The 26,047-nt window shown below is 41.8% G+C and overlaps 1 protein-coding gene across 5 annotated transcripts in view; it reads left to right on the forward strand.

The window, feature by feature from the left end:
• PCDH15 (protocadherin related 15) overlaps nt 1-26,047 on the forward strand; it is a 566,546-nt gene that overhangs the window by 171,975 nt on the left and 368,524 nt on the right. For all 5 annotated transcript variants that reach the window (XR_002117515.2, XR_004160438.1, XM_031554340.1 and 2 more), the window contains one exon: nt 1,018-1,079. The gene's annotated coding sequence lies outside the window, so the exon portion shown is untranslated. The remainder of the gene's footprint in view (nt 1-1,017; nt 1,080-26,047) is intronic.

The following is a 26,047-nucleotide window of genomic DNA, read 5'->3' on the forward strand; positions in this document are numbered from 1 at the left end:
TTTTTTTTTCCCCCATCATTTATTCAATCGCTTTAAGCAGAAACTTAGCTTTGGGCCTGATTGTTTTTTTTTCCAGGTGTTTGCTAACAGGGTTTGCATATGTCCTAAAACCCAAACTGCAAACAGTGCAGTATGTTTCACAGCATCTTTGCACACTCTTCATCCACTGGTGACAGGATGAGGGGAAATGGCCTCAAGTTGTGCCAGGGGAGGTTTAGGTTGGATATCAGGAAAACCTTCCTTACAGTAAGGGTTGTGAAGCACTGGAATGGGCTCCCCAGGGAGGTGGTTGAGTCACCATTCCTGAATGTGCTTAAAAACCATTTGGATGTGGTACTCAGGGACATGATTTAGTGGAGGGCTGTTAGAGTTAGGATAGGATGATTAGGTTGTGGTTGGACTCAATGATCTTGAAGGTCTTTTCCAACCTGAGTGATTCTGTGATTCTATATCCATCTGTTTTTGTGAACGTGTGCAGGTTTGTAGGCTGTATGAGAAAACTGCCTTTTATTGGGCTTTGTAACAAATTGAGTCAAATCTGTTTTCCTTTTTGGCTCTGTAGCAAGCGTTGGAAGACCTCTAAGTTCACATGGCAGCCCAGAATGCTCTTTCTGACCCTGCACAGACCTCCTCTTTTGCTGTCTGTTCCATTTCGCTAAGCTCATGCTGTTTCTGTAAAAGTGTCTGAATTATGTAAGTGGATCTTAGTAAATGCACTAAGGTTTGTGGTGAGAGAAAATGGCCGATGTTACTGTTCAGCTTTGTCTGACACACTGAGAAAAAGATTTGGAGGAAATAAATGGACCTTAGAAAGGTGGTGCAATCTGGGGTGCAGAGTTGTTTGCTGTGGTATGAAATCAATGGCAAATGGCTTCTTGGAAAGTCTCTCCCTGTTGCCCTCCCCGTGCACCTTAGTCTTGCTTCTAGGATGGAGCAGTTAGGGATAATCTTAGCCAAATTAGTTGTGTTCTGTGAAATGAGCATGAGTAACATCTTCCCAATTTTTCATCCCTGTAGGACATCTCTCTGTGACAGTGCAGCGTACTTGGATGGAGTATGAAGAGGGCTCAGAAGTTCACGTAAGTCTGTGTATTACAAATGCAAATGTATTTTTGACATTTTGAGAGCATTGAGGAGTCTAGATGGAGTGACAGCACATTGCTGACTGCACTGCGTGGTATCTTTGGAGATGTTTGGAGGGGCCTTGGGTACTGCGGGGATGGGGTCTGCTTTCCCCCCGCCCTGGTTAGGGAAGGCCAGGAGGCCTGCAAGGTCTGTGGGTGCCCTCGGGCCCCTAACATCAAGTGATCAAATGTTAACACACACTTTGTTGAGTTCTTGGTCCTTAATGTTCTTAGATGCATTAACACATCTGTTCTGCATTCCAAAAATAAGCAGAATATTAATGCGTGGTGAGGACAGCTCTACCTGCAATAATTGCATAGCTGATTTCAGCTGTGTAAAGCCATAGGATGTTACTAAAGCATGAAATGGTATAATGGTAGGCTGCTGCTTTATTGATTGCCATTCTTGCTGTTCAAGAAAAGGTCGAATATACAGCACATACCCTGTTGTTTCAGTCTGACGTAGCCAATTTAAGTTCATTTTGCATATTTCTGTTGGTAATGGCTTCATTGTATAAGCCGTATTGAAAAGAATAATGAAGCTACTAACAGTACGCCTTAATCAATGTCCAATATGTGCACAAAAATCCAACTGGAATTATCTGAGACGGCCTTCTGTTGTAGTTTGTGGCTATTTTGAGATGAATCTGAATGTTAGTATCAGACTGTGGTAGACTGACTAAGCAACTTAGCTTGACTTCATTTTATTTTGGCTTAGTATGGCTTTTTGTAGGAAAGAAACTGCTGTGTTTGTGAGCATGATGGGTGTAAGATGGCCTGCTGTGTATTTTAGTTAAAGTCAAAGGAAGATGTTCAGCTTCAAAGGGAACATCAATGGCTGGAGCAGTGCTGTAAAGTCTGTCAGTGCAAGCTGCAACGGAGCGTAGCATTGGGGGCTGGCAAAATTCTGTTGAATTAATCCATAAATCCATATAATTACCTGGAAGGCTTTTGGTAGGAGGGAATAATTAGAGGAGATTCCAATTTCTAAAATTATATTTAATGTTCCTGGCTATTTCTGGTACTTTATTTTCTTTTATTCACTGCCCTCTAGAGGTCTTGCAAATGAAATTAGAAAAAGAGAAAACAAGGTTACAGCAGCGACTGTCTCTGTCTGGTGCTGCTATGCAGTGGCTTGTATGACCCTTTAAGGTAATTGCATAGGTGCTCCTAGAGCTTAATTGAAGTTTCCCACCCTAGCTAGGAAGGAAAGAAAATATATTTACAACGGGAGAAATCCCAATTTTAAGATAGCAACTGGCAGTACCAGTTTTGACATGTAAAAAAGCAGCTACATGGCTTTTCAGGTGCCTGCTTTATTACAGCAGTAAGATGGCTTAAAGTTGCCAGTGCATCACAGGTTTGTCCACTTATTCCTTTTAACTTGTTTGCATTAAAAGCACGTTTTGGGGAAGAGATTATGTATGAGCTCTCCTCTACCTGCTTTCAGGAATTAGTTGTCTTGGTAGCTTGGATACTGCCATCAAGGATCTTCTGGCAAGGGCGGGTGGGCAGCAGCATGGTGTGACAAAGTAAACTTCACTTCTTGAAGGAACTTATCTGAAAATATAAATGCTGTCTCTAAAATAAATGAGGGTTTCAATGCAAGCTTTGCTGCATGCATCGATGCAACCTAAGAAATGAATATAAATGCGTATTTAACTCTTTCACCCTTGGTTCACTGGAAGCTGTCATCATGTGCATCGCTTGGCATGAGTGCCTGCAGTTCTATTTCTTAGCACATTAAGGAAATTCTAGTGCTTCTTGGGTTTGTGATTGATTGAGGAAAGCTGCTTTCTTCTCTCTACGTGCTATGAGGATGGATAGTGATAGGACAAGGGGAATGGTTTTAAACTGAGACAGGGGAGGTTTAGGTTAGATATTAGGAGGATGTTTTTCACCCAGAGGGTGGTGAGGCACTGGAACAGGTTGCCCAAGGAGGCTGTGGATGCCCCATCCCTGGAGGCATTCAAGGCCAGGCTGGATGTGGCTCTGGGCAGCCTGGGCTGCTGGTTGGTGACCTGCACATAGCAGGGGGTTGGAACTGGATGAGCATTGTGGACCTTTTCTTTTCAACTCAGTCCATTCTTTGGTTCTATATGCTTTTGTGAGGTGGTTTTAGGGCGCTGTGTTTATCCTCAGGGTGAAGCAAGTGGCAGCTGCTTGGAGCAACCCTTCTCCTGGCTCAAGTGGGCAAGATGTAGGGAAAGCACAGCCCTGCTGTGGAACTGGGGCTTGCTTCAGCATGAACAACCAGCAGGGATGCCGGTGGGGTTATTTTTGAGGACTGAGTGCACTTCAGGTTGAAATGGTGCTGAGGACCTGCTGCCTGTCCAGCAGAAGGATGCGTCTCTCAGCTTTCAAATCTGACTGCCAAGAAGTCCAGTTGTTGAGTTTCCATAGCTCACTGCAGCGGACAACCTTGTGCTATACGTGGGGATGATGATGGTGGCTGCCTCAGAAGCACTTGGCTGGCCAGAACTGCCACCCTCCTGTGGAGGCATCCTGATTCATCCATATCTCTGTCTTAAAGATTAATCATGGATCTCTGATGCTGTAATTATATAGCCCCTACGGATTTATATATGATACTTATCTCCATGATTTGTCTCTCCTGTGTACGTCCATAAATTTATTATCCTTGTTCAAGGGTAGTTTTATAGACTCAGAAATCAACTCAAGTTCAAATTTCAATCTCGGCACTGGGCAGTTCTTCCCCAGTGTGAATTTATTCCTTAACTTTAATCTGAAATGGAGAGCTATCTTATCAGTTACTGCAAGCGTACAGTGGCACAAGGAAAGCCAAGATAACTGGGTGGGCTTTATTCATCAGAGCTCGCTGCTCTGGTTTCTGCTGCTCAGAATCAGCTTTGGTTTTTTGTGGTTGTTTTTTGTTTGGTTGGTTGGTTTGGTTTTGGTTACAGTTTTGGTAGTTGAATGTTGAAAAATAACGTACGTTGATTTGCAGCTTTGCGTTGTTCCTCCTAATTTTCCAATTGATAGGGAATTTGGTGCCTCGCAGAAGACTTGAGCATTTGGAGTCATTTCTCAGAGCAGAGTATTGGCTGATTTGATTTGTCTGGAATCAGAAAGGGGTTTTGTTTAGTTGTGTTTTTTTCCTTAACTTAGTGGGAGCGGAATTCTAGTGAGGTTGGTTTTCTTGCGAGTTAGCTTTTCTGCTCACTCATTTCCCTCTCGTGTGTAGGTCCAGTGTATTCTCCATGCTCCATTGACTGATTTCTCTCTCCATTTGCTCTTTCTGCATTCACTATCTTGGCTAGAATTGCCACTAAAATTGCCACTTTGTACTTGCAACAGCCAATGACTTCTATGGTCATTAGCAACTTGGCAGATTGCTGACCTGGAATTAGGTACTTCCTGTATGTTGGTGAACCTGAACCAGCCCTTGCTCCAGGGCTGGCAGCCTAGAGTTGTTCTCTGCCTGCTGTCAGCAACCCCCAGAGCAAACCAAGCTGCTACTGGGTGCTTTTGGAAGGGCTTTAGGAAAGTAGGAATTCAGCAGGTTGGCTTAAATTCTGAATAAAGCAGGCATGATTAATAGCTCTAGGATGAAAATATAGATTTATGTTGTTTAGTCAGATATTTTTTTTCTGCAGCTTTTCCTGCAAGTGCTGCAAAATGCAGGTGATGAGGCAGGCTGCAAACCTGACAGTGTGCAGAGATAACAGGCTGCACAGAGCTGCGGATGCTCAGTGTTTTAGAAAGCCTATTATCTGATCTCTTCAGTGTACATATTCTCATCTTTAATGTACTGAATAACGGTGAATGGATTTATTTTCCTGCTCTGGTAGTTATGGACTTAATATGTGTGTAACTCCTTGTGATTTCTCACCCTTAAGGGAGGCTGGGTGAAGAAGGTAGCTCAGAAAGGCTGTGGCCATCAGCTGCTGTTTTTGTTCCTTGTCTTAGAAGCATTAGGTTCGTGTGCACCAGGACAGTGACCTGCAGTAAACAGCAGCAGGTTGTGCACAGGTGGCACATAGAGTCAGGGGTACAAAGCACACCGTAACTATGTCGTCCATTTCATTAGCACTGATTTAAGTTTGTTGGGGTTTCTTCATTAGCAAATTTTGTTATAGAAATGTTAGCAAATGTGTTATAGAAACAGCATGGAATATTCAGAAATTCATAAATGCATGTTGTTATGCTATATAAAGCATGTCATTGTCTACTTTGATGACATAAAAAATATATGCAGTGCTGAAAAGCCGTTACTTAAAAGCGTTCAGTATTAAATGGAAATGGAGAGATGTCATCGTGTCTTTTGTGAGCTGGTGGTACACCAATAGTTCCAGTCTTGGTGCTGTAAGGAACTGTTCATGATTTCATAAATAAACTTTTTTCTACCCTACAGTATGTTTGAGTTTACTTCAGAGCCTGGAAGGATGAGTGCAGAAATGTTACTGGGAAGCTGTGGGATATGGATTGTAGAGTGGCCAGAGGCTTTTGCTGCATCGTACAGGCATACCTCCAGGGATGAGTAGTGCTCAGCTCAACTCTGCAGGGAAGTCTGCAAATGCTCTCAAATCCAGGGGTAAGGATGGGAGAGAATAGTGCTGAGCTGTGACGCACTTGTTTGTGTCCCTTGCTCAGTCTCTAGTATAAACAGATATATCAACAGTTATTTCTCAAGCAGAACTGTAAAATAAAACAACAGAACACGATGGGTAGGTTGAGAGCATTATGAAGATGTCAGTCCTTTCCACTTTATTTCCTTGCTCTATTTAGAGTTTTATGTCAGCATATGCGTATGAACAGGAGAGACAATACAGGCAAATGACCTAAGGAAGAATATCATTTGCCACCTCTTGTTTTACGGATTGCCTAGGCATACCTTGTTAAAACCATCCCACCGTGGATTTCTCCAGTAATGTGAAAAAGAATTGTAATGTGCTAGAGTGAGAGGTCCTAAGCGTTCTGATTTTGCAAGCAGAAGTATCTCCAAGAAACTCAAGGTCTGTCAGTTCAGTTTCTGTACTGAACTTCACCAAATCAAAGCCTTGAAAGTGTTCTTGTTTAAAGAAAAAGCTATTGCTGGGAGGCAGGATGCCTGCAAGAGAGATGAAAGTATGAGCAGATTATTTTGTATATTGGTTCCATGCTTTCTTCGAGATTTTAGTGTCGAATATTTTTAGCTTGTTTAATTACTGGTATAATCAAAGTCATAGGATAATGATAGCATCCTTAGATGCTGAGTAAGGAGCAGTCTGTGTCAACTCCGTTAATGTAATGAGACGCTGATGTTGCAAATAGCCTGCTGAGCATTTGAAGAGAACTTGCATGGTGAGTCTGGTTATTGCTGAGTGTACAGTGAAACCTTGCAACCCCCTGGAGCTGGTTGTGGGTGCAGCCCCCTGCATTCTTCTGTTGTGGTTGGCTTGCTGCAGTGTTTTGTTGCTCCAGTGTCGCTCCGTGCCAATGAAGAAAGAATAGATACTTAAATTTCAACCCCGAGGTGATTCCAGCAACATGAGCAGAATAAGGGTTTTAAGTTGTTTGAAACAGCTAAATAAGTTCAAGAGGTTTTGTGCATGCATGTTAATGCCTTAATGCCTAGGTCAAAGACAAGTAGAAAGGGGAAATAAAGTTGTGTAATTGTTCTGTCAACTGGCAACAAAACAAATGTTTTGGTATAGTCCTTGGAGTGAAGCTTCTTGTTTCTTCAGTTTAATAACTCAAAAACCTGTGACTGTAATTTTCTGCTGTGCAACTCGCTGGCATTAGAAATTAAGTTCTGTCTATTCATTTCTGCACCTGTGAACCACCAAGTGTGCTATTTCTGATAGATAGGAAAGGACCTCTGTATTTCTCTGCAGCAGAACGTTGCTTCTGACAATCACTATGAGGTAGGCAACAAGGATGTGTCATTTTAGAGGGCAGGTTCAATGCAGAGGATTTCTTTTTCCATTGTTTTATTTCACTAAATAATGATGAAGTAGCTGAATGTTGCGCAAACGGTTTTGGGTGGTGTAAAAGAAAGTTCTGCCTGTGGTATTTTTCTGTGAAAAACTTTCTCAAAACATGTTTCTCTAACTAGCACAAAATGCAGCTCAGGTGCTGTACTATTCAGAAGTTTTTCTTGAAGTGGAATCTCTATTTCGTGGGTTTTCCAAAATCTCCATCTCATTGAGTTGCTTCTTGAATTGCATGACCCTTACTTTTCAGCCCAAGAAGTGCCAGCAGAGTGGGTTATTTTGGGAAGCTATCCCAGTTTAATACCAAAGAATTACTAACCATAATTCAGAGCAGTACAAATAACTATTTATTATGTCTTGACATCTCACTGTGACCCAGATGTTTCAGGCTTTTAAAGCTATCTAGGTGAAGGCTGCTCTACTTCTGTTGCCATAATATTTTCCAAATTTACTTTATATCAACCTATCTAGCAACTCCAAGATGAAATGGGAGTTTTAAGCCTCAAACAGGAATCTGAATTTTGATTTATAAACGGTTGCAGTGTAATACACCAAGTCCTACTAATGACATTTACTTCGTGTAGGTTAAGGAGGGGGGGGAAAAAAGAACAACACCTTTTTGAGCTACCTGTAGCCAACTTGATAGTTTCAGTAAATCAAGGAAATTGTTTCTTTATGTCAGCACTTTGTGTGCTCAGTAATTCTTCAGTGAACATTACAAGGAACGCTTTCCTGTAGCCTAGTGTTAACTTCTCTAATTTATTACTGTTAGTGAGTATTTTAGTTCCATTTTTCATGTTGTACATCTGAGAATGTGTTGGAATTGGGATTAAGTTAGAAAGCTGTGCTGTTCTGCCTCTTGTGGTGGTGTTCTTCGCTTTTGGCTGAATCTGCCCTACCACTGGCATAGGGTGATGCCACACTGCAGTTGTGCCTGGGAGGTGCAGGGAACGGGATGGCTGTGGTTGGAGGCCTCCTCTGTTCCTAGGTGTGGTGCATCTACCTGTGCTGCCCTCCCAAAAGTAGGGGCATATTGCAGGTCTCGTGCAGTGTGGATAACCATGAGGTACTTAACATGCTTAACTTTTTGGTCCAGTAGTGACCATTGAGAGTATTTATACACAGCTTTTTCCTTATATCTCTCCCTATTTAAAAGGGGAGGAGAAAAAAAAAAACAAAACTACCTTCTGATGGCAGGTTAGGTTTTATCAAAATTAAGTTTTCACTATAGTTTAAGATAGTAAGGAACCTCTTTTGCTAACTTGCACCCTAAGCTTTCCAGAACACCACTCAGAGTGAGAGCCTGAGACCAGTTGGTAGAAAGCAGGCAGAGAGGAGAACCTGTAATGAATCAGGATAAGCTTATTTCTTTTTATCTTTTCAAATACTGTTGAGTATTCCTTCTTTTTTAGATGCAAATGAGGGCATTACTTCCCTAATCATTTTTTTTTTTTAAGTTTTATAACTTAATGTTGGTGCCCAGAAATCATGGGTACTATCTGTAAGTAAGAATTCAATTATGAACCTTTCAGGTGCATGGAATACCATGTAGGAAGTGATCTGCTCATGTCACAAGTCATCTTCTCAGCAAAAGGCTAGATTTAGTTCTCTTTGTTGCAGTTCAGAGAAAGCCAAAATTGGTCTTTTTTTTTTTTTATTATGAGCTTAATTTTCTGTTCCTCCGTTGACTTTTGTTGCTATGTTTTGAGACATTTGACTAGGCATAAGCTGCAGTCACTTAATTTCACAACGCAGGCAACGCATCAGAAGGGCTCACTGTTGAGTATTTATGTGATATTCTTCCATGCTAAAACCACACACTGGAGCACTGCTTGATTTTACTCATGTCTGACTTTTCCGTCGGTCTTTTTCAGTACCCAGAGTAGCCATCTGTCATACTGAGATAACTTGGGCCCCTGCTGAATAACATTAATGTTGGAAAATTCAGTCTAGTTGAATAAAACTGCAAGACAGGCATTTCTACATAAGTCTTTCTCAGAAAAAAATGTATCCGAACTGCATCCTTTGATGTACGTGTAAAGCAGGATCTGCCCACTTCTGTAATAGGTCCAACTCAAATGCTTTTCTGTAATAATGACTTTCTTTCTTTTGGTAAAGGAGATTGGTGCTGATAACAGCTTTTAATTTTACCCCTGAAATTTGGGGTTATTGACTTAGGTAACAAACATCAAAGATGCCTGGTACCAAGTTTTTCTCCCTACCAAATTTCTCTTTGAAGTTGTTATCAAAGCTAGCGGCTCTGCAATCGATTTCAGCAACAGGACCAACAAGTATCCTGCATGGAAGTAAAATCTGAGATTTGGCATTAGCAGATGCGTACTCTTTCTAAATACTTGTGTTTCCAGTTGTTGTGATTATCATCTGTTGTAGGCCAGCATTATTCAGTCTAGCCAGCAAGGATTGTCAGCTAATAAGTTTCTTTATGATGCAGAGGAAATTGAAGTAGATCGTGTATGGGTGAGGTCTGTAGTGAATTGTAATTAACGCACAAAGAAGGGAGAAAAAGGAAATGATTGGACTTCAGACTTCTGAAAATACTTCGAAAATTGCTCAATCTAGAAACTTTTCCCTGCGCACCAGAGAAAAGGACGTCAGGAAAATCTTTCTTCTGCTTGAGGGCTGGTAGTTTTGTGCTGGCTTTCTGGAATGTCTCAAGTTATGCTGCAGGAATGGTGGTGGAAAGCAGCTTGCCTGCTTTCTGTGACATCTTGTAAAAGCATTTGGTTGAAGCACAGTCCTTGGAATACAGGTCTGTATGTAGTTAAGACACTTCTTGTTTTGAAGTTAAAATGAGATTGTTGCATTGGGAAATATGATGAGATGTGTCTTTTTGTATGAAGATTGCATTTGTTTAGTATATTTTTGTTTTTAAGTTAGTACTGAAGGTAGCAGTTAGATAATGTATTTACCAGTTCTTAACAAGCATATAAAATCTGAGGAAGCCAGACTTTGCAGAATTTAGCATTAGTGAATGTATAAAACTGCCAGGTCACTGCAATACCTACATGTATTCTTCCAAACTTGGAGAAAATAGATGCATTCTTCCATGGTGGCATTCAAAATCTTTGCTTTAAGCATCTATTTAAAAAGCTGTGAGCATAGGATGACCTGAGTTGAAAAGGACCACAATGACCATCTGGTTCCAACCCCCTGCTATGTGCAGGGTCGCCAGCCAGCAGCCCAGGCTGCCCAGAGCCACATCCAGCCTGGCCTTGAATGCCTCCAGGGATGGGGCATCCACAGCCTCCTTGGGCAACCTGTTCCAGTGCCTCACCACCCTCTGGGTGAAAAACTTCCTCCTAATATCTAACTTGAATCTCCCCTGAGCACTGTGGTGGATGACTTGTGAGCATCAGAGGTGTCTGGGACAGCCCAGTGACTATTAGTTGACATACATACACACTTTTACATGAAAAGCTTTCCTGTGTTCTGAACAGATAGCATGTCTGTTGGAAAATGATGCAAGTATGTGGCAAAGAACACGAAGAAACAAATGTTGAAGTTGATGCTAAGCCATTGATGGTAGGGGATGCAGGAGGACTTGGATCCTGAGCACCTGGATGAGGAAAATGATTGCCACAGAATCCAGTGTGGCTGAAAAAGTAAACTGCGGGTGCTCCGAAGCCATGTTTAGGCTGGTCTTTTGACTGAGTGTCCTGTGGCAGTCATAAAGAAAACATCTAACGCTGGACTTACTGGGGGGGAGGGGAGGGTGAGCACAATAGCCAGTATTGTGGTAATGAGCTGTATGTGGTGCCATTTTGGTCACTCACTTTTGAGTGACCAATTTTTAACTGAAGATTTGTTAAAAAGCAGGGGAAATAATTACAGGGAGCGGCAACAGAGGGTAAGTGAAAACTGAGTGATACAAGAATAGAGTAGCACAAAATCTTGCTCCCATGATTCCTGTGAAGCAGGCAGTGCATCTACAAGATAGCAGGGTCCAGGTAAACTAGGGAAGCCGTTCTTTCTCTGGGAGCTCCTGGAAGGTGCTTTGAAGGGGAAAATCCATTAAAGGCCATTCTCTGTGGGGACGCAACCTTGACTTCAGCAAGTCTGAGCAGCAGCTGGCTGGAGATTACTGTGAGCAGGAATCACTCATACTTTCTGTTGTTGCTCTCTTCCCTGGGCTTGTCTTGCAAGCACCAGGCAGAGGCAACGCGGCATGGCAGAGTTCTCCTCTATCCTATGCTTTGCTTTTAATAAAGCAACTGATGTACATAAATTAGGGTACGCACAAGTTGCAAATCTTTGCTGAGCGTCTTCAGCCTATGGCTTAAATTTATCTTTTGTAGCACAGGGCTACGAGCATGTTGTTAGCAGTAGAATTTATAAGGTAGTCGTAATTGAAATGTGAGGATTTATTCAACACAAGATTGGGATTAAAGCAAGAAAGATTCAATACAGTAACTCAAAGCTTGATGACGGTGCAGTGTGATAGGTGGGAAAGCAGTTACAGTGATTAGAAATCCATTTGGCAAAGTACCATGGTCTGAACATTGTGCAGCAGTGCAGGATGAAAGATAGAGCAATGAGATGATGAAGGGCTTCTTTTGATTAAACTGGGACACAGCTTGCCATGGTAGCATACCATCTCACTAGGGATGCTGCTGTTTGCCTCGGGTACAGTAACTCCCTATCATGACTAATTTCCAACAACTTAATGTTGATATGTAATTGACAGAAGTATAAATAGAAAGTAACAATGAGAATGTGGTTAAGTTAGAATCAGATAATCTGATTCTAGACCAAATTTTTGCGGGTCTTTGTTGGGAGTCTTAATGGTCAAAAATATGCAAGAGAATGGTGTGGAAAAGCAGAGTCATAGAATCACTCAGGTTGGAAAAGAACTTAAAGATCACTGAGTCCAACCACAGCCCAACCATACTACCCTAACTGTAACAACCATCCGCTAAGTCATGTCCTTGAGCACCACATCCAAACGGTTTTTAAACACAGCTGGGGATGGTGACTCAACCACCTCCCTGGGGAGCCTATTCCAGGCTTTAACCACCCTCTCTTTATAGAGGTTTTTCCTGATATCCAACCTAAACTTAGCCTGGCACAACTCAAGGCCATTTCCCCTCGTCCTGTCACCAGTGAGAAGAGACCAGCCCTGCTCTTGCTGTAAGCATCTTTCAGATATTGGAAGAGAGCAATAATGTCTCCCCTCAGCCTCCTCCTCCCCAGACTAAACAGCCCCAGTTCCTTCAGTCTCTTCTTGTAGGCCATATTCTCCAAGCACTTCACCAGCCTTGTTGCCCTTCTCTGCACCTGCTCCAGCACCTCCATGTCCTTTCTGCACTGAGGTGCCCAAAACTGAGCACAGCACTCAAGGTGAGGTCTCACCAGTGCTGAGTACAGGGGCAGGATGACTTCCCTGGTCCTGCTCACCACTCCATTCCTGATACAAGCCAGGATGCCATTGGCCTTCTTGGCCACCTGGGCACACTGCCCAGCCGACTGCCCATCAGTACAACTATGTCCCTTTCCATCAGGCAATTTTCTAGCAGCTCCTCCCCAAGCCTGCAGGGTTGCCTGGGGTTGTCGTGGCCAAAACGCAGGACCTAACACTTGGCCCTATTAAAACTCATACAGTTAACCTTGGCCCATCAATCCAGTCTATCCAGGTCCCTCTGTAGTGCCTTTCTCCCCTCAGACAGACCAACAATTCCTCCCAACAAGGGAGGGAGTGTTATGTTAGGAGAAGTATATATACATGTTTACACAATGTATATATGTTTGTATATGGTACATAAAGATTTATAACTGAATTCTACTCAGATTTGTCATTTCCGATCCCAATCTGCTTCATCCCCTCAAGTTTCCAATGTAGACAAATGCAAGAAGTAAGTTCCCCACATCTAACGAATGGCTTCCCAGCTCTTTACATCAGCATCATGACTGCAAGCTGCCCTGCTGGCAGAATCCGACTTAAAAGCAAGGTAACAACTATCATACCTCATTATCTGAAATGCTTTACAAGGATGGCAAGTTCTCACCAGTATAAAGGAGTGAAAGCAGTAAGTTAGAAACTCCATATACAATTGCTTTTATAAAGTAAAATGAGTGGTACAGAACTTGGCACATAGAGATATAATTTCATGAAGAAACATATCTCTTTTTCATTTTATAACTTACATTCAAGTCAAAACGCAACGCAAAGGCAATGAAGGGAAATGACTAGAATAACAGAAGATATTGACTGAGAATTCAAAAAATAAAAAAGATGATGTTAAGAATTATCTTGTATCTTAATCAAAATGATCAGAATTGCCCATTAGAGCCAAACCTCATCATGATTAAGCAATTCCTTAGAAATTAATTAAAGTATTTGTAATCTGCAAAAGCAAATAATTGTCTTTGCTATATCGCTGAACTTAGGAAAAGACTAGGAGCAAGAGAGGAGCTAAAGTCTTGTAGCTACTGATACAGACATCTCTCTAAGCTATTGTGATTGTGCTTCCACAGAATAGATGTTCTACGTGCTATTGAAACAGCATATGAATAGATCTGATCTCCACCCCAAATCCTTTTTTTCCCTGCCACTTTTATTGACTGAAGTAACGCCTTGTTCTCTACTGATTCTGTTTGACACCCCTGCCAAGAGGATGGCTTTTATTTCCATCTCCTTAGATACTACTTGCAGGGCATCACAGTACTACGAGAGGAGAGCCATGGCCAGGTGAGCAAGAAAGGCAGCATAGTGCAGGTCTCTTATTTAAACACAGCTCTGAGAATTCAAGTTTATAACTCCACAGCACTTCTCTTCTAAGGATATTTAGCATTTGCATCCATCTCTTTTTTTTATATTCAAAGGTTTTTGTTTCTATTCAGAAAGTTCTTTTGTGCTTATATAGTTTTGATTTACTCTGAAAACCGGATTGAGTTTTACTGTAATCGTAAAGACTGTTATAAGAAAATAAAAAGCAATCTTCTTTTTCTGTACCTTCCTATGTAAGCTTATATAACCAGACTAACCCTCTACCTATCCGCAAGTGGTGAGCTCTAATGAAATGCAGAGCGGGTTAAGGAAGGTTATTTCAGTGCCTGGATTCATCACATTCCCCATCATCAGTCCAGCTCTTAACTCAAATTTGGTACGTCTGTTGCCAAGTAATCCCACTGAGGTAGCTATGTATAACTGGATTGTCCCAGTTAATGTACTCACTGTATACTCATTGAGCTCCCCTACAGCTAACAAAGGTTATTTTTTAGTCTCAGAAACAGCTGAAAAGCCCAAAGATCAAAAGTGTGGTACAGGCACGTTAGAAACAAGAAGCTCAGAACATTTCATAAAGTTAGTAAAGACGTGTCCTTAAACCGTCAAGCAATACAAATCACCTACCACACAGCACATTAATCTCCATCTTCTACCACAGTCTTCAGTTTCATGCTTGAAGATTATTCAGGACTAAACTTTTGCCTCGCAAGTCTATTACTTCCTTCCTTCATTTGCTGTGCTGTTATGGAGGCTGTTTTTTTTCTTTTTCACGCTGCCAGGATGATGCTCCATTATTTGTTGCTTTATCTCACAGTACGCGCACCTAACGTGCTATTCGTTGTACCACTGCTAGAGCGAAGAGCACTGCACAGAGAGCTTGAGCTGTGTTTTTCTGTTGTTCCAAGTGGACTCCAGGTGGAGAGGTGACAGGACGAGGGGAAATAGCCTCAAGTTGCTCCAGGGTAAGTTTAAGTTAGATATCAGGAAGCAATTCTTTACACAGAGGGTTGTTAAGCACTGTAATAGGCTCCCCAACGAGGTGGTTGAGTCACCACCCCTGGCTGTGTTTAAAAGCCGTTTGGATGTGGTGTTCAGGGATGTGATTTAGCAGAGGGTTGTTAGAGTTGGTTGGTATGGTTACATTCTGGTTGGACTCGATGATCTTTAAGGTCTTTTCCCAACCTGAGCAATTCTATGATTATATTCTTTATGTAAGAGATGTGTCTTATCTGTATAAAGACTATTTTTTTTCCTGAAATTGGAGAGCATTTGACTAAGAGAAATCAACTTACTCTCTTATGCTCTTGCATTAACTGTTGGTTTTTGTGCAGTGAGTCCTTGAAGACCCTTGAAATGTCTCTTGCCGTTTTCATGTAGTGATGAACATAAAGGGGCCTCCCATTCTCACTTAGTTGTGAAGTCACAGAATTGCGGATTCCATCAGCTTCTCTGCCCTTGACATCTTTTTGATGCTATATGGACCTACACGATGGGTTGAAGGTGACATTGGGTGATTGTGTCAGAGGAGTCAGCATATTGATGGTGCAAATGGTGATGCATTTGGAAATTAAACACTTCATGAATTTAAATCTCCATGAATTTGTACTCAACAGGAACTGTAATGCATTATGAATTGTCACGAGTTAACACATGTCTTGAACTGTTTAATATGGTATTTCTGGATAAGTAGAAATGGAAGCACCTTATGATTCAGGATTAAATTAGTAATGGGAATCCCAAGAATGAAAGTATCTTCTCTATAAAACCTGTGGGTGGAGAGCTTAAATTTGGTTATTTATGCTTCATCAGCTCTGGGAAGCTGGGAGAAGCTTTTAGCCTCTACTTGTATTTAATTTGTCCTCACACATAGCTTATCAAAAGAACCAAGGTCAAAAGGTGTGAATTCATTTTTCTGAGAAAAAGCATACTGCAAGAGTTTCTTATGATCTGTAACTTACAGATCTTTTGGCCTCAATGCATTATTTTTACTTTCTCCATAATATTCCATAATGTTTGACTGAGGACTTTGGAGTTTGAGGTTTCTTTCAGAAGACTTTCAGTAGTGTTAGTATGCTTCACTGACAATATTCTGTGAATTCTGAATGCCGTTTTTCTTTCTATCAGTTGATCGTTTATGAGTAATAAAAGCTAAGTTCTGGGGTTCTCATTACTTTTCAGAAACACACTTAAGTATGTGTAAAAATGCCGAGAGTGCATCCAAAAATGAAACTCGAGAAGTCGCTTACAGAAATAACTGAAGCCTAAAAACACATCTATGCTCCTCTTATGCTTTATTTAATGGAAAGGAATAACTTCCCATGGAAGCTTTTTACCGTCGATCCTGAATTTAAATTCTTGTGAATAGTGTGGAAAGATGAGATGAAATAGTTGAAACATGATAGCCTTCAAAAGAGAGAGGACCAAATCCAAAATGTTTCTTTCCTGGCCAGTAGTAGAGAGTGGATAGTTGCTGTAGAAGTACAAAAGTTGTTTAGAAAGCCTAGATCGTGTCCAGGTGAAGAAAATAGAGATCTAAACTCACAGATTGAACACTGAAGCAGGCCAGGAAAGCTCTGGAAGAGCAATTTGAAGATAGCGTGAGAGGCAATGAGTTCTTTTGTAAATTTGCTAGGTGGAAGATGTTAGCCGCACGATGTTTGTGATCAGTAGCTGTCGTGTGAGAAGGGCAAAAGTTTGGCAGAAAGTAAAATCCCTTGTGTTCCTGTTTGTCCCCAGATATCAGATAGGCTGGGAGAGGTCAAGCTTGTATTCTGAGTGATGCCTAATTTGATGCTCTAATTCTGATCACGTTTGTTATGTGAACCATTGTGATTACCGATTCACAGTAGTGCACTGATTAATTTGTCTAGTGCATTTAAATGGCCTCTCAGGATCACCTTTAAGGAATTTGGCCATGCCCAGTGAGAACTCCCATGGCATGATTAGTGAATCGTATAGTTTATTAAAGCAACGATTTACAGGTTCTTTTGGATTGCCAGGGATAAATATGCTCTTGGCAAAGCACGTGAGGTTAATGAAGAACATGAATGAGTAATACAGACAAACACCAATGTATTAAATTGTGGAGTAGCTCTATAGAGATTTCTCAGTGTCCCGGAGAATCACTTGGCATAGCTGTGTGTCAATCTTACCCAACAGGCATCCTTACAGGAGGGAGGAAAAGAGGCTCTGATCATCACCTGGCCCCAGAAGCCAGTGGTGTCTTCCTGACTTGTCTGTGATACCTTTCCCCAAATTCTTTCTCTCTTTGACCGTTTTTGTATTATTTTCTTGCATTCACGTGGAGTGACTAGGCAAGTATTACTGTTCTGCAAAGGTTATTTTCAGAGAATGCGTTCTTGACAGAAAGATGGAGACCTGCTGACTGAGGGCTGACTTAGTTCCACTAGTATCATGGAGTCCCCATCCCTGCAGGATGACCACAAGGCTGGGCCACAGGACTTCAACCCCGGTGTAATGGACAGGTCAAAAGGGGGAAACACTGTTACAGAAGCATGAAAGAAATGATTGGGGAAAATAAGGCTAGGATGGGAAACCTTAATGAATAACTTGCATCTGTAGCACCACAGAGATGTCTGAGCAATAGCTACTAATTTTTGGCAGGTAATTATTTCCTTGCGGTTATACTGCAGTTCCCTAGGGCTGCCCTTGAGCCTACAGACAAAGGAAAGTGGCTGAATTTCAGAAAGCGTTTGGCATGATTCCTAACAAAGGCTCTTTACAGAAGCTGATCTGCTATGAAATAAAAGGGAAGGTCTTCAGATGGAGAGACGATAGATAAATTAAGGAGTTTGGCTGCTGTCAAAAATGCCATTTGTAAATTCAGCCCAGTGTCCTACTCCAGGTACCAGTTGGTGCCCCTGCTTGGAAGAAGTAAAGGGCACTACAGGTAGCTGAGTTTTCACCTCCGAACTGCCTTTGAGCTGAATCACCCTTTGTATTTTAACGAATGCTGCTCCTCCATTCTTTCCTCATTTGGGTTTGCAGACCAGTCACAATGTTAGAAAATTCAGAAGGGTTGGGTGTTTCTAGTGCTCGTGAATCTCTTGATATTGTAGCATTACACTCCCACTTGCTTATCCTTTGTATTACAGCTGCCTCTGCTTATTCTTAAATATTGCAAAACATAAGAAAAATTGTGTAACTGCTTCATGGCAGTTTTTTATTCAGCTACGCTGTAGTATTTGCATTAGGACAATTTGGGGTATCCTTTTGAAATGAGTCTGTGCTAAATTTTGGCTAGCTTTTTTGTGTGCACATACGTGTGAGGACAGACTTCTGCCCCATCCTCAGTGCTTCTGTGTGACTTGAAAATATTTGTCAGCTCAAGGACTAAAGCTCTTGAAAGCCAGAATCAAGAGTCAACCTTTCTCATGCGTGTCATAAACCACAACAAATGCACGTTATAGTAAGGAGCACATTGCTTAGCATTCTCCTCTGGAGCTGAGATTTCAGTGGGAATGGCGTACGTGAAACTGGGTGATGCACAAACAGGGAAGGATATTTTTTATCATTTAGGTGCACCCATATGCAAGTACTTCTCGAGTTAGCATGTTGTATGGGCAATATGTTTAAATAGCAAGAGGAAACCTTATGTGGGATGAAACAAGTATCAGCTCAGTTTGTTGGCTGTTATTTCAGGTTTATTGTATTCCTAAGTTAACACCATTTGCTTTATTTGTTTGTTTTCTCCTCTTTCCTTTCTTACAGCTGTTACTTGTCACCTCTTCACATTTTGCAGGCAGCTAAAGATGCATGTGAGAAACACTGCAGCAGACACTGTTTCCCATAAACAACTAATACATGTCATAGAAGTGCACTGTTCACCTCAGTTTATTACAAAAGCTGTCATGTTTTTTTGACCAGTATGTGCTTTGTAGATTTGCAAGTGTACTTGTTTTCCTAAATATCAGTTAATGTATTATATAAATGCACGTAACGCATACCTGCACTGGAGGGCAGCTGGTGCTGGTTGAGTAAATGGATCTGAAAGCTGCTTCTTTTACAGAGAGGTCAGTCACCCTCATGCTCACATCTTAGCACTTGCTTGATGTGGTTCTTTGGAAACCTTGCTTCCGTGAAAAGCAATTTGCTTTTCATTAGTTGCTATTACAGCAAGCCCAGGGTGGAGTCACCATCCTCCGGGAGTGTTCAATAAACACGTAGATGTTGTGCTGAGGGACGTGGGTTAGTGGGAAGTATTGGCGATAGGTGAGCAGTTGGACTGGATGATCTTGGATGTCTTTTCCAACCTTGATGTGTCTGTGATACTTACACACTTGCTTTTCTTACCCCTGTTCAGAAATAAAAAGTGTTAGTTAAAGAAATGTGACCCTTAGTGTTAATTCTCTACTATTTAAAAAAAAAAAAAAAGGAATTATTTAAGTTTTTTCGTCTTTTATTTTCTTTCAATGAAAATGCAACTGGTATGGTGGCAGCAAGCTTGCTAGGGAGGTAACAATAGAAGTAAATAATGTGTTCTTTTGGAATTTTATTTTTTTTTGTCCCAGCATACCATATCTCAATCTGGTAGTTATTCTGGGTAGTAAAAAAAGGAGGAAGCTGCTGGTGGTGAAGCACGTGGTGGGAATAAAGACATGCCAGAAGGGCTGGGATTCTCCTTGTGGCTGCTGAAGAACCACAGTGGTGTTTTAGAGGAGGAAATAGGATTATTTGTGAAGCAGCTTTCTGGTGAGGGGGTTTGGACAGCTGCCTGCCAGCAGCTCAGCTCTGTGCTGCGCTTCTTTTCTTCCCCTATTTATTTATTTACCTGCATCTCCAACTGGTATCTGGAGGTGTCCCCTTCACCACCTCTGTGCACTCAGCTGCTGTAGGGCTCCTGGTTACATGGCAGCTTTCCTGAGCTTGTTCAGATGCTGAGCTTGAGTTGTACTGCAAGCACAATGATTATAGCTGCAGAGGAGTTCCAGGCCTCGGCTTGCCGTGGGATGAGACAAATGGGTTACAGCAGCAGCACATGAACCGCTGATTGAGCATTGAGACAAACAAGGAAAAGTTCATAAAACATAGATGGGAAGGGGCTGCAGAAGTGGTATTTTGTGATAATTCTTAAATCACAGAGGTGTTCCTTTTTCCAGCTGGCTCTGATTTATTAATTTCTTTTGATTCTCATGGTTTTTCACAGACGGCAGAGGAAGAAGTTCCTCGCGAATCAGAGTTGGCAGGTGGAGTCTTCCTATAGGAGTGAACTTTGTGTCGTAGGGAAACATGTGAACCAGGCACGTTTTGGGAGTTTGCCTTGAATTGTTCCAAGTTTTCTGCAGTTTTGACTAATTTATAAAGCAACTCCAGCTACAAAAATAGTCTGACTGGCAGCGAGCACAAACAAACGCTGGTACTACTTCCAGCAGTCATAGGGGATCAACGCTATTATTCAAAACACTGTGTTATTTCTGAAAGCACTGCAACAGAAGGGACTCTTTAGTAGAGAGTGGGAGGTTTGTTGTGGTTCGGATACTTTTATAGGTGGTAATAGATAGTGACAAATCCTAAGCATTTAAAGCGTGTTATTGAGAAATATGGATGTGCGTACAGTGGTGCATCAGGAGAGGAGATCAGAGGATGTGGCTGGAGCGTGTCCAGAGAAGGGCAATGGGGCTGTGAGGGGACTGGAGCACGAGTCTTATAGGGAGCAGCAAGGGAGCTGGGGTTCATCAGTCTGGAGGTGAGGAGGCACAGGGGAGACTTCATTGGGAAAAAAGGTGGTGGTGAGGTGGGGGTTGGCCTCTGCTCCCAGGTAACAGCACTAAGATGGGAGGTGATGGCCTCAGGCTGTTCCAGGGGAGGTTCAGGTTGGATGTTAGGAAATATTACTTCTCCAAAAGAACGGTCAGGCACTGGAATGGGCTGCCCAAAAAGGTGGGGGAGTCACCAACCATGGAGGTGTTCCAAAGCTGTGGAGATGTGGCACTGAGGGACACGAGGGTGGGATGGGGTTCTGCTGGGTGACCTGGGAGGGCTTTTCCAGCCTTATGACACTAAAATCTTAGTGCTTTTGTCTGTGTGTGTGCCCTACTGCCTATATGATTTTGGGTATGGAATTGAGAAGCATCCAGATGACTTGGATACACTGTGGTTGTAATGCTTGTTCTTATGTAAATCCTCATTTGGGTTAGGGATTGGAAGGTTCCTGTAGAGAGTGTTTCATGGGAAATGGTGGCCATCCTCTACTCAAGCCTTTCTGTGAATCAGGTGACAGTGAATGTAAAAGGCACTGACAACTCAGGGGCAGTGAGGTTCACCCAGCCCTATTTCAGACTCTGATTTTAATTAGTGTTTTACCAAGAGACAGCCAGGTGAAAATTGTTGATGATTATAATTTACAGTGCAAATTATAAACAGCAGGGATTAATATATTTAGAAAACTTGTTTTTCTGACAGGAATATTTCTGTGTAAAAATAACACCTCTCTGCTGAGACTGGAGGATTTCTTGTGGGAAAGTTCCTTATTTTCTCTGTACACCTTTATATAAGTAGGCAAGTGGAAAAGTAGGGTTCCTGCAGCTGATCACAAACGAAGTGGGGAAAAGTAAACGAAAACAAGCATTGTACAAAGCTGTTGCAACTTCTCTCAATCTTAAAATACATGCTTTCCTACATAGTTCAAAATTCTTTGTGAATTTTGCTGTGAATCACTCGTTCCCTAAATTATTCAGGCTGCATAATGTGAGTAGAATGAAGCTGAAAGCACAATCTGTGCTGTACTTGCAATGCATGTAACTGCTTTATCTAGCCAACACAATCTGAACTTGCAATACATAATGCCCTTACACATGTATTGCTTACCCTAGAGCTGGTAGTTGTCAGGTTATGGAGCACAGCAAGCAGTCACACATTACTGAGGGTTTGTTTGTGTTTTTTTTTTCTAGTCATCAGATGTTTTAGCCCATCCTTTAGTAAACACTTAATGCAAAAGCTTTTTTTCCCCAAACTAAAAAAATCTGATTCTTTGCTTGTTGACTAAAATGGACCTGAGGAAATGAGTGTTCGTTTTCAGAAGTGGAAGCTAAGCCTCTTCATTGCTCAGTGTTGGCAGTTTTGCCCTGCTGGCCCCTGCTCCTGCTTTGAGTTTATTTACTCACTGCCTGGGTGATCTTCAGGCTGCCTCTTGGTTTCTCCTTCATCAGCTGTGAGCAACCCTCCCTGTGCCCTTGGACCTGCCCTGCCTGGAGTGCAATGCTGCAGAGACTGCTGGCAGGGAGGGTGGAGGTATCATAATCTGGTGGGAGGTAGCAGTGTTAATAACTGAGACCAATGGAGCCTGTGTGTGGGGGGTGGGAAGGGGGTTAAAAAAAAATAAAAAATAGTTTGTGTCACATATAGATCTGCAAGTCAGTGGCAGAAAAGCAGGTGGCCGCCTTAATCATCGAATCACCAAGGTTGGTGATAGAATCGCCTCAAGAACTCCAGCCAAAGATAGAGGAGCTAAAATTGAGTTTCCTAAGTGCAAATACTAGTCATTAAACATTTTTTTTTCTTTTAATGTTCATCTAAGGTTCATCCCGACTGCTGGTTGCAGAGCGATGGAATGACCATACCTGTCCCGGGCATTGCTGTAGGCATTGCTAGGCTGTTACCAAGTTCTGTTTGATATTTTTTATTGTTATTTTTTACATATGTTGATTTCTTGAAAAATATCCTATATGCCTGTGGGAAAGCCTGAGAAATAGAAGGCTCTGCTTTGGTTCGCTTTGTTTTCCACCAACAGGTGCTAAGAGCTAATAATAGCTGATAAAGTATCCCAGCCTTCCTCTTTCATTAAAAGAAGATTGAGGCCAGGCTCAGATCAGGCATCAGAGAACATTAGCAAATGAGTTGGTGCAGAACCCCTGCAAAAGCTTCTTGTGGCTCTAGTGTTCTGCAGCAACTTCAGGGCTGTGTTTTGCAGAGAGATGCCCTAAGAGGCAGATAAAGCTGCTTTGTACAAGGAACCCCTCAGTAATCTGCACGGTGCACATGATTCCCTTGCAGTGTGGTTTTGAAGCGGCGCAGAAGCTGCTTAAGTCTTTTATTCTGAGCGTAACAGCAGAAGAAGAAAGCTGCACTTCTGGTGTCCGTAATCCCCAAGTCTGTGCGGAGTATTGCTGCTGTGTGTGTGAGAAAGAGAGAATGTGCATCCTGAGCTTCAGCAAGTATAATCCATTTCGGGGATCCTTTTTAACTGGCTTCTGAAAACACAGAGTACTAAATGCCCCCCTCCCCCCGACCTTCCAAAAACACTGTTCAGATTGTAGAAAGACGTGGCTGTGTTAGTACAAACTGTCCCCGGAGATGCCTGGTACAGCTTCAGTGCTGTCGTTAATTTTAAGCAGCCCTAAGGCCATATCAGGTGAGGGCTGTGCCAGCTCCAGAGGCAGTGCCTGTGTGGGGAGGGATGCTCTGAACTCGGAAGCAATGGGAGCTCCTGTGGCAGCGCTGGCGCTTGGCCACAGGGATGAAGAATGAGGCATTGCACCTAGAAGTGTTTGTGCTTTTCTGTGCTCTTTGCAAGGTCTCCACCACTGCAACTTTTCAAGAAAGGGGCCGTAATTGTAAATCAGTAAACCATGCTTTTCTCTTAATGCTTCATGGCAAAAACTCTCCTGGAATCTGGTCTCTGTTTTAACATTTGCAGCAGGTTTTTTTTTTTTCCCCGCATTTGCACAAATGTGTTTTTTTTCTCCATGATCTTTCCCTTTTTAAAGCTTTCCTGAATAACTCTGTTGAATCCATCCTTGACCACACGCTTTTGTATCTCACCGTCTCGCAGGATATAGTGCTAATGGAGCTCTGAAATGAAGGCGCATTCTGGGAAATACTCAACCACTGGCATTAGTATCCACCAGGCCCAGAAGTGTGAGCTTTCAGTGGCTGCAGAGAAATAACACTCCCAAGTTAAAATGCTGTATATGCATACCTTCAGCAGTGCCTACAATCCTTTCTCAAGCACTGGAGAGGGTTATCAGGGTGCCTTTGTCATAGAGAGATATTTCCTTAGCAAGACTGCCTCTGCCTTTCCTGTTCTTGAGTATGTTTCTTCCTCATAGAATGGCTTGGGTTGGAAGATCTTGGTTGTTGCTGCTGTCATTGTCTCCCACAAAGCACCTGCCCCTCAGTTGGTCCAGCCTGTCTATAACCATACCCAAAGACTCGTCCCAAGCTAACATGGTGACATACTCTTTCCTTTTATAAGTAACTTTCTGAAAGGTGAGTGAACTATTTCCACAGGTGAAGAATGAGAGTATTTTGTATTACAAGTTAATTTTGGTTTAAAAAACAGTGAGTGGACGCAAGTCCACACAAGTTATTGTTGCTTCTGTTCTTATGACATGATGATTTGTAGGTGCTGTTGTTGATCCAAACTCTAAGATGCAGATTGAAATTCATGTAAAGAGCTGTTTCAAAGTCATTATGCTGGAGCACCACGTTTATTTGCAAACTAAAGGATTTCTTCGGTTTAGTGTTTTTTCTTTGGAGGGCAGTGAGCAATTCAGATCTCGTATCCAAAATTCCATTGCATGTTAAGACCTAAAAAATAGTAAACGTGGCACTGGCAAATAAGGGACAATCTATTTCTGCAGGCTTCCACCTGGTCCTGAAGGTAAAGTCAGTGTGAGAGGCTGGGTCAAGTTTGAGGGGATACAGCTGTGCACACATGCTGTTAATTATTCATTCCATCCATGGCAATCCCTTTGTTTTCTGGTTTTTATCTTTTTATTGTGTGATGTTTCTGTCTGATTTTATCACCGTTACTTTATGCTGTGAAGGAAACCTTTGAATCCTCCCAAAGAAAACTTCTTATTATCTAAGAGGGAAAAAGTCAACTTTCATTCCTCGCTATGACTGGTTTTAATCTGTGAAACTGAGTGGTCCGTAAAGCAGTGCAGTGGAAGACAATATGATGGGTTCCAGGTAATGAGCAGCAAAGCTATGACAAAGTTATCTTGCAGTAGATAATATAAATTGTGCAGTCAGAACAGGCCAACTTTTTGGATGAGCCAGTAAGGCAGCATATCATCTGTAAGCGAGGCTGAGCGCTCCTGCAGGGGAATGAAAATGCTCCTTTTTTTATGCTGGATAAAAGTTAGCTACCTGTATGGACAGCAAATGTCATGGATGTGCTGGGGTGTGTAAGATGGAAGTATTTTCACGGATGCCACTGCCATACGATGGCTCTCATAGGGAGGAGTAGGAGGGTACAGCTGCCCTTTGTCTTGTCCCATTCGACAGTGGGAACGTGGCACTGGAGTGATGGCTGTAATCAGGTATATAAGCTCAAAGTAACATGATGTAAATACAGTTCTGCCAGAGTTAAAATTACCATGGACTAGTGCAGTGTACTGATTGAGCTGCAGATGCAAGTTATTCATTGACATTTCCTATGCTATCCTTAAAATTCACTTACCCATTGCCTTTACACTCAAATTCATTTTTAGGTTGAGACTCTTACTTTTTTTTTTTACTTGAATTACCAAAATAGTTCGTCTCTCCACTGTGACCACATGTCCTTAGGCAAAAGCAGCTGAAAACTAATGTGTTACTCTTCTGCACAGACTCATCTATCACTGTTGTAAGAGGTTTTATGTAGTTTTTAAAGCAATGAGAAATTCTTCCCTTTAGAAAAAGTCTGTGGATATTTAGGAATAAGGGCTACCGTTGTGAATAGATCTCTATTTGTACTTTAGTGGTTATGACTGCTTGTTTGTATCTATTTATACTCAGTGGTATTTATACTCAGTTTTTGATAGCATTATGATTTTAAAAAGTTAATGCTCTCTTATACAGAATGTACATGTTGTTCATCCAGCTTGTATAAATCTTAAGTGCTAGTCTCACTTGAAAATAATAATCAGGAATGCTTTAAAATGAGAAAACTCCCTGGGGTGCTGGTGTTCCTGTTGGTCAGTGACGTGTACTTCTGCAAGTCAAAAAGGCAGATGTGACATTTCAGCTGGAAGGGTGAGAAGTAAGAATTGGAGTTGAAGATTGTGACTTTGCATTGAAATTAAGTTTGGGTCTGAATGATCAACGAGGAAATATTTATTTCTAGGTAACTATAACTTGCTACAATGCAAATGAAGTATGTTTTTTGTGTTTTTTTTTTTTTTTTTTTTCCCTTATCAGTGAGCTGCTGTCTTGTTCTATGAAGACTGGTAACAATGTGATATTGAAGATCAGTTATAATAATCTGCAAGAATGCAAGCTAGTTCAAGCGTTTCACG

Source organism: Meleagris gallopavo, chromosome 8, assembly GCF_000146605.3.
Source record: "Meleagris gallopavo isolate NT-WF06-2002-E0010 breed Aviagen turkey brand Nicholas breeding stock chromosome 8, Turkey_5.1, whole genome shotgun sequence".
NCBI classification, from domain to species: domain Eukaryota; kingdom Metazoa; phylum Chordata; class Aves; order Galliformes; family Phasianidae; genus Meleagris; species Meleagris gallopavo.